General features: G+C 36.9%; 1 protein-coding gene across 5 annotated transcripts in view; it reads right to left on the bottom strand.

Annotated features, from left to right (window-relative positions):
- LOC108588667 (uncharacterized) overlaps positions 1-13,489 on the bottom strand; it is a 708,321-nt gene that overhangs the window by 123,902 nt on the left and 570,930 nt on the right. The gene's annotated exons all lie outside the window — the stretch shown is intronic.

The following is a 13,489-nucleotide window of genomic DNA, read 5'->3' as shown; positions in this document are numbered from 1 at the left end:
TATTCCTACTGATGGCTCAACAGCCTCACTGAATTTGCCGTGGGTCAATGGGAAGCACCTTGTCCAAGACTGTGATTCCTCAGAGAAGGTAGCTATTGTCAATTTTCTACTGGATAATGAGGAAATACATATTTGAGACATCTTAAAAAGACCATGCCAGACTCAGAGCAAACCTATAAAATTGGTTGAAGCCTCAGAGCAGATGAGTGATTGGCCAGCTTCTCTCTCTGCCATGTCCTGTCTTCCTCAATTTCTTATATATGTATTTTTAAGAGAGCACTTCCCAGCACCCTTTTGTATGCAACCATGCATCTCAGAGGCTGTAATTTTGAATGGTCTGAAACTCAAATTCTCTAAGGTCTTTTTTACAATTCCATTAAGAAATTGATTTTAACTTTAATACATAAGGTCTATCTGAAGAATTTCCAAAAACTAAAAGGAAAAAGAAAGAATATGTTTTACCTTGAATCATTCAAGGAAAGATTTGTAAATATAAGTGGAGATATAAATTACTATTATTACTATTTTTGGAGACAGAGTCTCACTCTGCCTCCCAGGCTGGAGTGCAATGGTGCAGTCTCAGCTCACTGCAACCTGTATTATTACCTGAATGATTCCATTTTTGTCTTCAAAATACAGGTTGAATGAGTAATCATAGAAGTGGGAGATGACATATAAAACTCTTAACCTTCTCTAACTACATATTGGGACCAATTCTTTATCCTATGGGAGCAGATGAACCAGGGGGGAAAGTCAATGGCCTTGTGTTTCAAATAGGAACTAAATAACACAGCCTGGGCTGTTATGAGTTCACACCCATTTCAGAGGCTGACTTGAGGTAAGTGATTGGGAAATAGGATTTTCCTTCTATAAGCTGAGTAGTCTCTTGAAATATTCATATTTCAAATTTAAAGTCTATATATTCCTCAGGATGCCTTTAAGAAAAAAGAAAGTGGACGGCATTCTAGATAGTGTGGCAATGGGAGGATGTTTGGGAATAGACACATCTTTCAAGCATCACTCAAATATCACTTGAAAAACTATTTTAAAACTATTTTAATCAAGATTAGTTTCACATAGAGTTATTATACACCATAACCCTCAGTGATGTAAGTAAAGACTCATCACCAAAAACAATTTCCTCACAATGATAGAAATTTTTTGTCTTTTTTTTCCAGGTGTACCATGACTCGTGCATATTTCCTTTCCTTCTACCTCTCTAGAAATAACCCCTATTCTCATTTTGAGTTTTATCATCCCTTAGTATATTTTTGTAACTTTACTACATATATACTTAGAAAACCAGATGCTCAGCACATTTAAACACTCATACATGCATATATAGAATACCAAATAATACACAGAATCCAGTACTTCCTTTATTGCTCAAAATTATGACAATACATGTAGCTCCAGGTAATGTATTTTAACTACTGTCTCATATTATATTGCTAACGAGAATACAACTTAAATTTTTCACCATTCACTGGTTTTTAGATTGCATCCAATATTTTGTTATTCTCAACAAAGAACATTCTTATATGTGCCTCCTTGTACACATGTGGAGAAATTTTCTGGAGTAGATTCTAGAAAAGAAATTGGTCAGTTATAGAGGCTCCTCACTTCCAAGTTCATTACAATGTGAAATATTAATTTTCAAATTGTTTATATACTGTCTCCTCTTAGCAGCAATTGTTCTATATTCTCACCAACATTTAGGATTGTCAGACTTGTAATTAATGCCAGTCAACCAGATGTATAACAATAGCTTATTATTGCTTTAATTTGTACTTCCTTGATAACTAGTGAGGTTGAGCATATTTTTATAACTTCTGGCACTGAATCATCTTATATAGCCCACCTTTTATAGCTTTTGTACACTGTTCTATTGCAGATTTTTTGTTTTAAGACTTTCTTTTCTATTCCTTTTATTTTTAATTGACACATAATAATTGTATTAATTTATGAGATACAGAGTAATATTTATTTTATTTTACTTATTTATTACATTTTGAAACAGAATCTTATTCTGTCACCCAGACTGGAGTGCAGTGTTGCGATCTCCACTCACTGCAACCCGTGCCTCCCGAGTTCAAGAGATTCTCCTGCCTCAGCTTCCCCAGAAGTTGGGATTACAGGTGTGTGCCACCATGCCTGGCTAATTTTTGTATTTTCAGTAGAGATTGGGTTTTGCCATGTTAGCCAGGCTAGTCCCTAACCTCAAGTGATCCACCAGCCTTGGTCTCCCAAAGTGCTGGGATTACAGCCATGAGCCACTGCACCCAGCCCAGGGTGATGTTTTAATACATGTATATACAATGTTTAATGATTAAATTACGGTAGTTAGCATATCCATCATCTTGAATATTTATTATTTTTTGTTATGAACATTCTTCTGGCTTTTTGAAAATATACACTAAATAGTGGCTAACCATAATTACCCTATAGTGCTACAAAACACTTGAACTTTTTTCTCTTGTCTAGCTGTAATTTTATATTTATTAACCAAACTCTTTCCATTGTCTTCTCTTCCCTACCCTTTGCAGCCTCTAATAACCACTATTCTACTCTCTGTTTCTATGAGTACCATTTTTTCTTTATTTTTCTTCCTTTTCCTTTCTCTTTCTTTTTTTCTCTCATTCTCTCTCTTTATGCTCCCACATATGAGAGAACATGTAATATTTCTCTTTCTGCCCCGACTCATTTCACTTAACATATTGTCCTCCAGACTTATCCAAGTTGCTGCAAATAATGACATTTTATGACTTTTTTCTGGCTAAATAATATCCCCTCTGTATCTATACACAACAGTTTCTTTAGTCATTCATCTGTTGATGAACATTGGGTTTCATTCTATGTCTTGGCAGTTGTGATTAGAGTTGCAATAAACATGGAGATGCAGCTATCTCCTTGATATACTAATTTCCCTTCCTTTGGATAAATATCCAGCAGTAGGATTACTGGTTCATGTGGTAGTTCAATTTCTGTTTTTTGAGAAACGTTTATAGTGTTTCACATAATGGTATATACTAATGCGAGTTTCCACTAACAGTTTATAAGAAAACCCTTTTCTCCACATCCTAACCAGCATTTGTTAGTATTTTTCTTTTTTGACAAGAATATTTTTGTCTTTTTAATAATAGCTATTCTAATTCAAGTGAGATAATTTCATTGTTCTTTTGATGTGCATTTTCCTGATTACTAGTGATGTTGAGCTTTATTTCAAATATATACTTAGCTGTTTATATGTAGTTGTTGTGTTTTGTTGAGCTACTTTTATATCCAATTGTTTTCTTGTGGATGGGTTTTCTCAGTTCCTTGAATATTCCAGATGTTAGTCCCTTGTTGTGTAATCAGTTTGTAAATATTTTCTTCCATTCTAGAGGTTGTCTCTTCACCATATTGATTGTTTCCTTTGGGTCAGGAAGCTTTTTACCTTGATATGGTCCCATTTCTCTAATTTGTTTTTGTTACCTGTGCTTTTGGAGTCTTCATTACAAAACCTTTGCTTAGACCAACACCCTGAAGCATTTATCCTGTGCTTTCTTCTAATAGCCTTATATTTTTGGATTTTACATTTAAGTATTTGGCCAATTTTGAATTAATTTTGCATATGGTGGGAGCTAACGGTATCATTTTATTCTTCTGCATATGGGTATCCAGTCATAAATCACCATTTATTGAAGAGATAATATTAATGTTAATTTTCCCAGTTAATGTTCTTGGCCCCGTTGTCAAAAGTCAGCTGGCTGTAAATACAAGAATTTATTTCCAGGTTTGTCATTCTATTACATTTATCTATGTGTCTGTTTTTATACAAACACCATGCTCTTTGGTTATGAGAGCTTTGTAGCATATTTGGAAGTCTGGTAGTGTGATGCCTCTAGTTTTGTTTGCTCAGGACTGCTTTGGCTATTTGGGATCTTTTGTGGTTCTATATGAATTTCAGAATTTTTTTTCTATTTCTATGAAGAATATCAATGCTATTTTAACAGAAATTGCATAGAATTTGTAAATTGCTTGGGGAGTATAGTGACTTTAACCACCTTAATTCTTCCAATCCATAAACCTAAGATATATTTTCATGTTGTGTCCTCTTCAACTTCTTTTATGAGTGTTTTGTAGTTTATCTTGTAGAGTTCTTTTATCTCCTTAGATCTATTTCTAGGATTTTTTGTTTTTTGTTTTTGACAGCTATTGTGAATGAGATTGCTTTCCTGATTATTTTAGCTGGTTAATACTGATGTACAGAAATGCCACTAATTTTTGTATGTTGATTTTGTATTCTGCAACTTTACTGAATTTATTATTCTGTGAGTATTTTAGTGGAGCCTTTAGGTTTTTCTATGTATAAGATTATGTAGTTTACAAAGAGGGACAATTTGAGTTCCTCTTTTCCAAATATTATGCCCTTTATTCCTTTCTCTGGTCTAATTGTTCTGGCTAAGATTTCTCAATACTATGTTGAATAAGAGTGGTGAAAGTGAGAATCCTTGTCTTGTTTCAGTCATTACAAGAAAGACTTTCAGCTTTTCTCCATTCAGTATGACTTAGCTGTCAGTTTCTCATAATATGGCTTTTATCATGTTGAGGTATATTTAATACTTAATTTGTTGAGAGTTTTTATCATAAAATGATGTTGGATTTTATTTAATACTTTTTGTCTCTATTGAGATGATCATATAGTTTTTGTTGTTCATTCTGCTGATGCAACGTATCACATTTATTGATCTTATGTTGAACCATCCTTGCATCTCTGAGATAAATTCTATTTGATCATGGTGCATTATCTTTTTGGTATGTTGTTTGGTTATTATTTTGTAGCATAGATATTTGCATCTATATTCATCATGGATATCGTCTTATACTTTCCTCTTTTTTTGTCCTTTTCTTATCTGATTTAGGTATCAGGGTAATGTTAGTCTCATGAAATTAGTTAGGAATAATTCTTCAATTTTTGGAAATGGCTTGAGAATAATTTTTGTTAGTTTTTTTTTTTAAGAGTTGTAAAATTCAGCAGTAAAGCCATCAGTCCTGGGCTTTCCTTTGTTGGGTGGCTTTAATTACTGATTCAATTTCATTACTTGTCATTGCTTGTTCAAATTTCCTATTTCTTCCAAGTTCAATCTTGGTAGATTTTATGGGTCCAAGAATTTATTCATTTTCTCCAGGTTTTCCAATTTGTTGGTGTATAATTCCTCATAATAGTGTCTAATTATCGTCTGTATTTCTATAGTATCATTGTAATGTCTCCTTTATCTGATTTTGTTTCAGTCTTTTCTTCTTAGTTCAACTAGCTGATAGTTTTTCAATTTTGCTTATTTCCCCAAATAAAACAACTTTTTGTTTTGTTAAACTTTTCTAATTTTTTTTACTTCTTCTTATTTAGTTATTTTATCTTTATTATTTCTTTTCTTTCAAATTTCAGCTTTTACTTTAGATACAAGGGGTATATGTGCAAGTTTGTTACATGGGTATATTGCACGGTATTGAGGTTTGGACTATGGATGCTGTCACCCAGGTAATCAGCATAGTGCCCAATACATAGTTTTTCAAACAGTGTCCTCCTGTCTTTCTTCCACTCTATCAATCTTCAGTGTCTATTGTTCTCATGCTCACATCCATGTGTGCTCAGTGTTTAGCTCTCATTTGTAAGTGAGAATGTGCAGTATTTGGTTATCCATTTCTGCATTAATTCTCTTTGGATAATGACCTCCAGTTCTACGCATGTTGCTGTAAGGAGACATGGTTTTGTTCTTTCTTATGGCAGTATTTTATTTCATGGCATTTATGTGCCACGTTTTCTTAATCCAATCCATCATCTATGGTCACCTAAATTGATTCCATGTCTTTGCTATTGTGAATGATATGGCAATAAACACGAGTGCATATGTCTTCTTGGTAGAATAATATATTTTCCTTTGAGTATCTATGCAATAATGGGATTGCTGGGTCAAATGGTAACTCTGTTATAAGTTAGCTGAGAAATATCCAGACTGATTTCCACAGTGTCTGGACTAATGTACATTCCTACCAAGATTGTATAAGCATTCTTTTTTCTTCATAGCCTTGTCAGCACCTGTTAATTTTCAAATTTTTAAACATAATCATTCTGATTAGCATGAGGTGTTATGTCACCGTGGTTCTGATTTGCATTTCTCTGACAATTAGTGATGATGAGTAGTTTTCATATTTTTGTTGGTCACTTGTATGCCTTGCTTTGAAAAATGTCCATTCACGTCCTTTGAGCATTTTTAATGGGGTTTTTACATGTTTAACAGTTTAAGGTCTCTATATATTTTTGATATTAGACTCTTGTCAGGTGCACAGTTTGTGAATATATTTTGCCATTCTGTTGATTGTCTGATGAATCTGTTAATAATTTCATTTGCTGTTCAGAAAATCTATAATTATTTAGGTCCCACTCACAAATTTTTCATGTTTGTTACAATGGTTTTTGCTAACATAACCAAAAATTATATGGAAGGGTCAGTGTTAAGAAAGATATTCCCCAGATTTTCTTCTAAGATTTTTATGGCTTGGCATTTAAACTGTAATGTAAAACATTTAAATCTGTAATCCTTTAATCCATCTTGAGTTACTTTCTACATGTGGTGAAAGATAGGGTTCCAGGTTTATTCTTCTGCTAATGGCTAGCCAGTTATCTCAGCACAATTCATTGAATAAAGAGTCCTTTCCTCATTTCTTGTTTTCGTTGGTCTTGTCAAATATCAGGTGGTTGCTGGTGTATGGCTTTATTTCAGAGATTTCTATTGTGTTCCACTGGTTTCTGTGACTATTTTTGTACCAGTACCATGCTGTTTTGGTTACAGTAGCCCTATAGTGTAGCTGACGTTCAGTTGTGTGATGCCTTCAGCTTCGTTCTTTTCCCTTAAGATTATTCTGGTAATTGAGGCTCTTTTTTTGGTTTCATATGAATTTTAGGATAGTTTATTCTAATTATGTGAAGAATGACATTGGTAGTTCCATAGGAATAATGTTGAATATATAAATGGCTTTGGGCTGGTCATTTTAACAATAATACTTCTTCCAATGCACAAGCATGAATTTCTTTTTTCATTTCTTTGTGTTATCTCTGATTTTTTTCAGCAAGGTTTTATAGTTATCCTTGCAGATATCTTTCTCCTTTTTGGTTAGCTGTATTCCCAGGTATTTCATTATCTCTATGGGTATTGCAAATGGAATTGTGTTCTTTTTTTTGACTTTCACCCTAGACATTATTGGTATATAAAAATGCTACTAATTATTACACATTGATTTTATATCCTGAAACTTTACTAAAGTCATTTATCAGTTGTAGAATTTTGGCAGCGTATTTAGGGTTTTCTAGATATACAATCATATCATCAGTGAAGACAAATAATTTGACTTCTTATTTTCCTATTTAGTTGCCTTTTATTTATTTGTCTTGCCTGATTACTCTGGCTGGACTTCTAGTAAGATTTTAAACAGGAGTGGTGAGAGGAGGCATCCTTATCTTGTTCAAGTTTTCAAAGGGAAATATTTCCAGCATTTGCCCATTCAATATGATGTTGGCTGTGGGTTTGTCATGGATGTCTCACTATTTTGAAGTATTTTGCTTTGATGCCTCATCTGTTGAGAGCTTTCATGGAACGTTTATTGGATTTTACTGGAATTCCTTTTATATCTATTGAGATTATCAGATGGCTTTTGCTTTTAATTATCGTTATGTGGTGAATCAAGTTATTAATTTGCCTATGTTAAACCAGGCTTGCAGCCCAGAAATAGTGCCTATTTGATTGTAGCATATTAACTTTTTGATGTTCTGCTGAAGTTGGTTTCTAACATTTTATTGGATATTTTTGTATCTATGTTTATCAGGTGTATTGTCCTAAATTTTTTCTTTTTTCATTGTATCTTTGGCAGATTTGGGTAACAAGCTGATGCTGGTTTTATAAATGAATTAGGGAGGAGATCCTTCTTTTTTATGTTTTGGAACAATTTCACTAGGATTGGTACCAGTTCTTCTTTGTGCAACTGGTAGAATTTGACTATGAATTCACTGACCCAAGGGTTTTTTTGAGGTTGGTAGGTATTTTACTATTGAGTCAATTTTGGAACTCATTATTGGTCTGTTTAGATTTTCACTTTTTTCCCAGTTCAATATTGGGAGATTTAGTATTTCCATGAATTAATTTTTTTCTCTTGATATTGTAACTTGTGTGGGGAGAGTTGTTCATAGTTTTCCCACAATTGTTATGTGTCTATTTAAATCCTTTTGTAGGTCAAGAAAAACTTGTTATATGAATCCATGTGCTCCAATATTGGCTATGTATATAGTCAGGATATTTAAGTCTTCCTGTTGGATTTTACTCTTCATTATGCAATGCTCATCTTTGTTATTGGTTTAAATGGTATTCTTTGTCAATGATTTTGTATGATATAAGAATGGTGACTTCTGATCTCTTTTTTCCCATGTGCATGATAGCCCTTTCTCTTTTCCTTTCTTTCAGCCTGTGGGTGTTATTACAAGTGAGGTGGGTCTCCTGAAGACAGCAAATAGGTCAGTATTGTCTTTATCCAGCTTGCCATTGTATGGCAATTTAGCCCATTTACATTCAGGGTTAGTATTGATATGTGAAATTTTGAATCTGCCATTGTGCTGTTAGCTGGTTGTTATGTAGACCTTATTGTGTAGTTGCTTTATAGTGTCTGTGGGCTATGTGCTTAAGTATGTTTTCATGGTAGCAGGTGTCATTCTTCCAATTCCACATGTAGCAGGCTATTAAAGCCCTCTTATAAGGCTGATCTAATTGAAACAAATTTCCTCAGTGTTTGATTGTCTGAAAAATATTTTGTTTCTCCTTCACTATACAGTTTTGTTTGGGGGCACATGAAATTATGGATTGAAATTTCTTTTTCTTAAGGATGCTGAAAGTAGGCCCCCACTTTATTCTGGCTTGTAAGGTTCCTACTGGGAAGTTCACTGCTAGCCTGATGGGATTTCCCTGTAGGTAACCTGACCTTTCTCTTTAACTGCCTCTAAGATTTTTTATTTTGCATTGACCTTGGTGAAGCTGATAACTATCTGCCATGGGGTGGTCATTATTGTATACTATCTAGCAAGGGTTCTCTGTATTTCTTAAATTTGCATGTCAACTTGCCTAGTGATATTAGAGAAATTTTCATGGATATACTCACAAATATATTTTCTAAATTGTTTATTCTCTCTCCTCTCCCAGTAATTCCAATGAGTTATTTATTTGTTTTTTTTTTATATAATCCCATAGTTATGAGAGGATTTGTTCATTTTTTCAATTCTTTTTTCTACCTTATTTTTGTCTCAGCTGATTCAAAGAAGTAGCCTTCGAGTGCTGAGAATCTTTCCTCAGCTGGGTCTATTCTGCTGTTAATACTGCTGATTGCATTATGAAATTCTTATAGTGAATTTTTCAGCTCTAGAAGTTTAATTTGGTTCTTTCTCAAAATGACTGTTTTGTCTTTCAGCTCTTGAATTATTTTACTCGATTTCTTTAAATCCTTTGACTTAAAGTTCTGCTGAGTACTGATGAGCTTCTTTGCCATCCGGATTCTGAATTCTATGCCTGTCATTTCCGAAATTTGAGATTGGTTAAGAAATCATTGCTGGGAGCCAGTAGAGTCATTTGGAGCCAAGGGGACACGGCTTTTTGAATTGCCAGAGGTCTTGTGTTGATTCTCATCTCAGAGGGTTTGTGTTCCTTTAACTCAGCTGTAAGTTGAGGACAGTCGGTTGGCTTCATTTCTGGAATGTTTTAAGAGGGCCAAGGCTCTGTGTGTACATGATCTTTAATTTGTGGCTGAATTATTGTCCTTGGTTTCATAGAGGAGGGTTAAGAAAATATTTTGGTGTTGTAGTTTGAACTACTATCCAGTAGATGGAGCATAAGAGTCATGGGCAGTAGACAGGCTCTTAGACTTGCAGCTCCTTTGTAGTTCCTTGGATTTTTAGCCAATCTTTTCAGTGTAGAAAGGAGAGAGGTGAATCCTTCACTAAGTCTGCTCCTGGACCTTGGCAGAGTCGCCTTTGATAACTGGCACTGAGCTGGTATTTCTTTTGTTAAGTGTTCTGGGCCACAGGGTGACCTTGAGCAGGGGCCATGGCAAGCAAAGAGGACATACCCTTTGCTTGGACTGGCCCTGTAGAGGGAGGCATGTCCTGCTTCCATGCCACACCATGAACCCACATGTCTCACCCTGTCAGTGTCTGAGAGCATAGTGTCTTCCCCAGCTTGTGTACCAGCCACAGATCTCAGCTCAGCACTCCTAAGCCATGTGTCATAGTCCTAGGGTCCCAGGACCAGCTTATGGCTCCATCTTCCAGACCTTCAGGATGAGGTTCCAGGTGCACTCAGGGATCTGATGTGCTGTCAGGCCACCAGGAACATACCCAGGTGGAGGAAAGCACCCTGGCTGGCCAGCAGAAGCTGCACTGTTTGCACATATTCCTGTGGAGTGGCCAGGCAGGGGCCCTGGAAGGGAGTGATGGACAGGAGGGCCTGCAGAACAGTCATATCCCAGTCCTACAGGGACGCTGCCCTGCTTTCTCCTGGACCAGTAGTTAGCTGGAGCTACAGCTTCTCAGAGGGGAATATGGAGCTTTAGGGGATGGGCACCTATTGGCACAAAAGACCTCAGACCGGATGAAACTCTGTTTCTGTCTACTTTCCAGGCAGAGCCTCCTGCCAGCTCAAGCATCAATAAGGAACATTAGATCCTCCGTAGCCAGTCTTTCGGTCAAAAGTGGGCAGTCCCTTGACTCACCACTTCCCCAGGAGCTGTCTGGGGCCAGGAACCAGCTCTAGCATTTAGGTACCCCATGGATGGTTTCCAGTTTCCTCCCTCTTCCATCTCAGTGTCTTCATCATGTCTCCATTCTCAACATTTTCTCTTTGCAGATCTTTTCAAATTATGTTGCTTACTCAAATTTTTGGACTCTGGTGGGAGGCAGTGCTTCCTGGCTGCATTTAGTTGGCCATCTTTATTAATTCCTTTCCTCTACTAATTTTAGATGTGGTTTGTTCTTGTACCTCTAGTCTTTTTGAGATTCATCTTTAAGTTACTTAGTGAAAATCTTTCTCCTTTTTGGATATAGGCATTTACTGCTTTAAGCTCACCTCTTAATACTGCTTTTGCTGTGTCCCCCAAATTTCTGTATGTTATATTTCTATTTTCATATGTTTCTCTTTTTAAAATTTGTTTTAATTTCTTTTTTACTCACTAATCATTCAGTTGCATATTGTTTAATTTTCATACACATGCATATTTTTGAATGATCATTTTGTTGTTAATGTTTAGTTTATTCCACTGTGGCCAGATAACACACTTGATATAATTAGATTTTTTTATATATTTGTAGAGACCTGTTGTGTGGTATAACATGTGGTCTATCCTAAATAATGTTTCATGTGATCATGAGAAGAATGTATATTCTGTAGCTGTTGAATAAAATGTTCTGTAAATGTCTGTAAGATTCATTTGGTCTACAGTGCAATTTAACTTCAGTGTTTCTTGGTTGATTTTCTGTCCAGATCAGTGGTCCTCAACCTTTCTGGCACCAGGGACTGGTTTCATGGAAGACAGCTTTTCCAAGGACCAGGAGTCAGGAAGGGATGGTTCTGGGATGAAAGTGTTCCACCACAGATCATCTCAGGCATTAGTTAATGTATCAGTCCATTTTCACACTGCTATAAAGAACTGCCCAAGACTGGGTAATTTGTTAAGGAAAGAGGTTTAATTTACTCACAGTTCAGGATGGCTGGGGAGGCCTCAGAAAACTTACAATCATGGTTGAAGATGAAGGGGAAGCAAGGCACCTTCTTTACAAGGCACCAAGAAGGATAATGAACACAGAAAGAGCTATTAAACACTTATAAAACCATCAGATCTCATGAGAACTTACTCACTATCAGGAGAATAGCATGTAGGAAACTGCCCCCATGATTCAATCACCTCCAGCTGGTCTCTCCCTTGACATGTTGTGATTAACGGGTATGATACTTCAAAATGAGGTTTGGGTGAGGACACAAAGCCTAACTATATTAGTTAGATTCTCATAAGGAGAATACAACCTAGGCCCCTCACATGTGCAGTTCACAGTAGGGTTCATGCTCCTATGAGAATCTAATGCTACTGCTGATCTGAGAGGAGGTGGAGCTCAGGCTGTAATGCTTGCTGGCCCTGCTGCTCTCCTCCTGCTGTGCAGCTGGATTACAAATAGGCCATGGATTATAACCAGTTGGGGTCTGCAGCCTGGAGCTTAGGCACCCCTATTCTAGATGATTTGTCCAATGCTGAAAGTTGAGTTCTAAAATCCCCAGTTATTTATGGTTTTTAAATTAAATATAGTAAAGCCTGTGCTTATATACACTACAAGTATCTTCTCACAGTCTTTGGCTTAATTTTTAACTTTGTTTTTAACAGAATAAATTTTGCTAAGGCAAATAATTTTACTTTTAAAATAAATTTAGATTCTTATTTCACAATATACACTTAACAAATCCAGGTTAAATGTGGAGGAAGAAGGTTTTAGAAGTTTTAGAGAAAATATGAGATAATCTTTCTGAAGCTGAAACATGATGAATGCATAAAACCAAAAGGTAATAACAAATCTGCTACTCTAATACAAGGACAACAAATTACAGACTGTCAACAATACTGAATTTCCAATGTTAAGAATAAAATCTGAAAGCAACTCAGTCATGAAAAGAAAAAGGAAATACTGATCTAAAAAACTGTCAGAGGAGGACTCAAGATGGCGCAGTGAGAACAACCCAGGATTGAAGCTCTCGTTGAATCCGCGAAGAGGTGAGTCAGAGCTGCATTTCCAGACTGATCTTTGTTGCCCACAGAATGGGGAAATTCCCAAGTATAAAAGAGACGCGGGACGCCAGGGAGAGGTATTGCCTGGTGAAGCCGGCAGCTAGGGTGGCGGCGGCCGGCCCTACCCAGTGCTCCCCACATGGTGTGCTTGTCCAGGTGCCCTGTTGAACCAGCAACTTGAGACTTGAGAGGGCTGGACTTGAGACTGAATGGGACTCGGAAAGTGGGCCAGCCCAGGGGATTGCAGGGACACAGTGTTTGGGGTAGCCCAGTGTGATGGACAAAACCACGATTCCAAAGGCTCCCCATGCAGACGGTCCCTGAGATGCTCTCTGGGGGAGGGGCGTCCACCATTACTGAGGCAACCCGCCCCTACTGAGATACACGTCCACGGCTGACGCAGCCTGCTGTTGCCGAGGCAACCCGCCCGTACTGAGATACACGCCCACTGCTGAGGCAGCCTGCCATTGCCGAGGCAACCCGCTACAACAGAGAGACTCCGCTGCAGGGCATAGCCCGTGGCGGAGACCGCAGCAGAAGAACAGAGTGTGCAGCAACAGGGCGAACCACACAACAGCAGGGAGGAGCCTCGGCAGGCAAACAGTGACTAGACTGCCTCTTAGCTGGGCAGGACACCTCAACTGAC

The sequence above is a fragment of the Callithrix jacchus genome, chromosome 16 (assembly GCF_049354715.1).
Source record: "Callithrix jacchus isolate 240 chromosome 16, calJac240_pri, whole genome shotgun sequence".
NCBI lineage: Eukaryota > Metazoa > Chordata > Mammalia > Primates > Cebidae > Callithrix > Callithrix jacchus.
The sequence above is the reverse complement of the archived record's forward strand: the minus strand, read 5'-3'. Positions and strand labels throughout refer to the sequence as shown.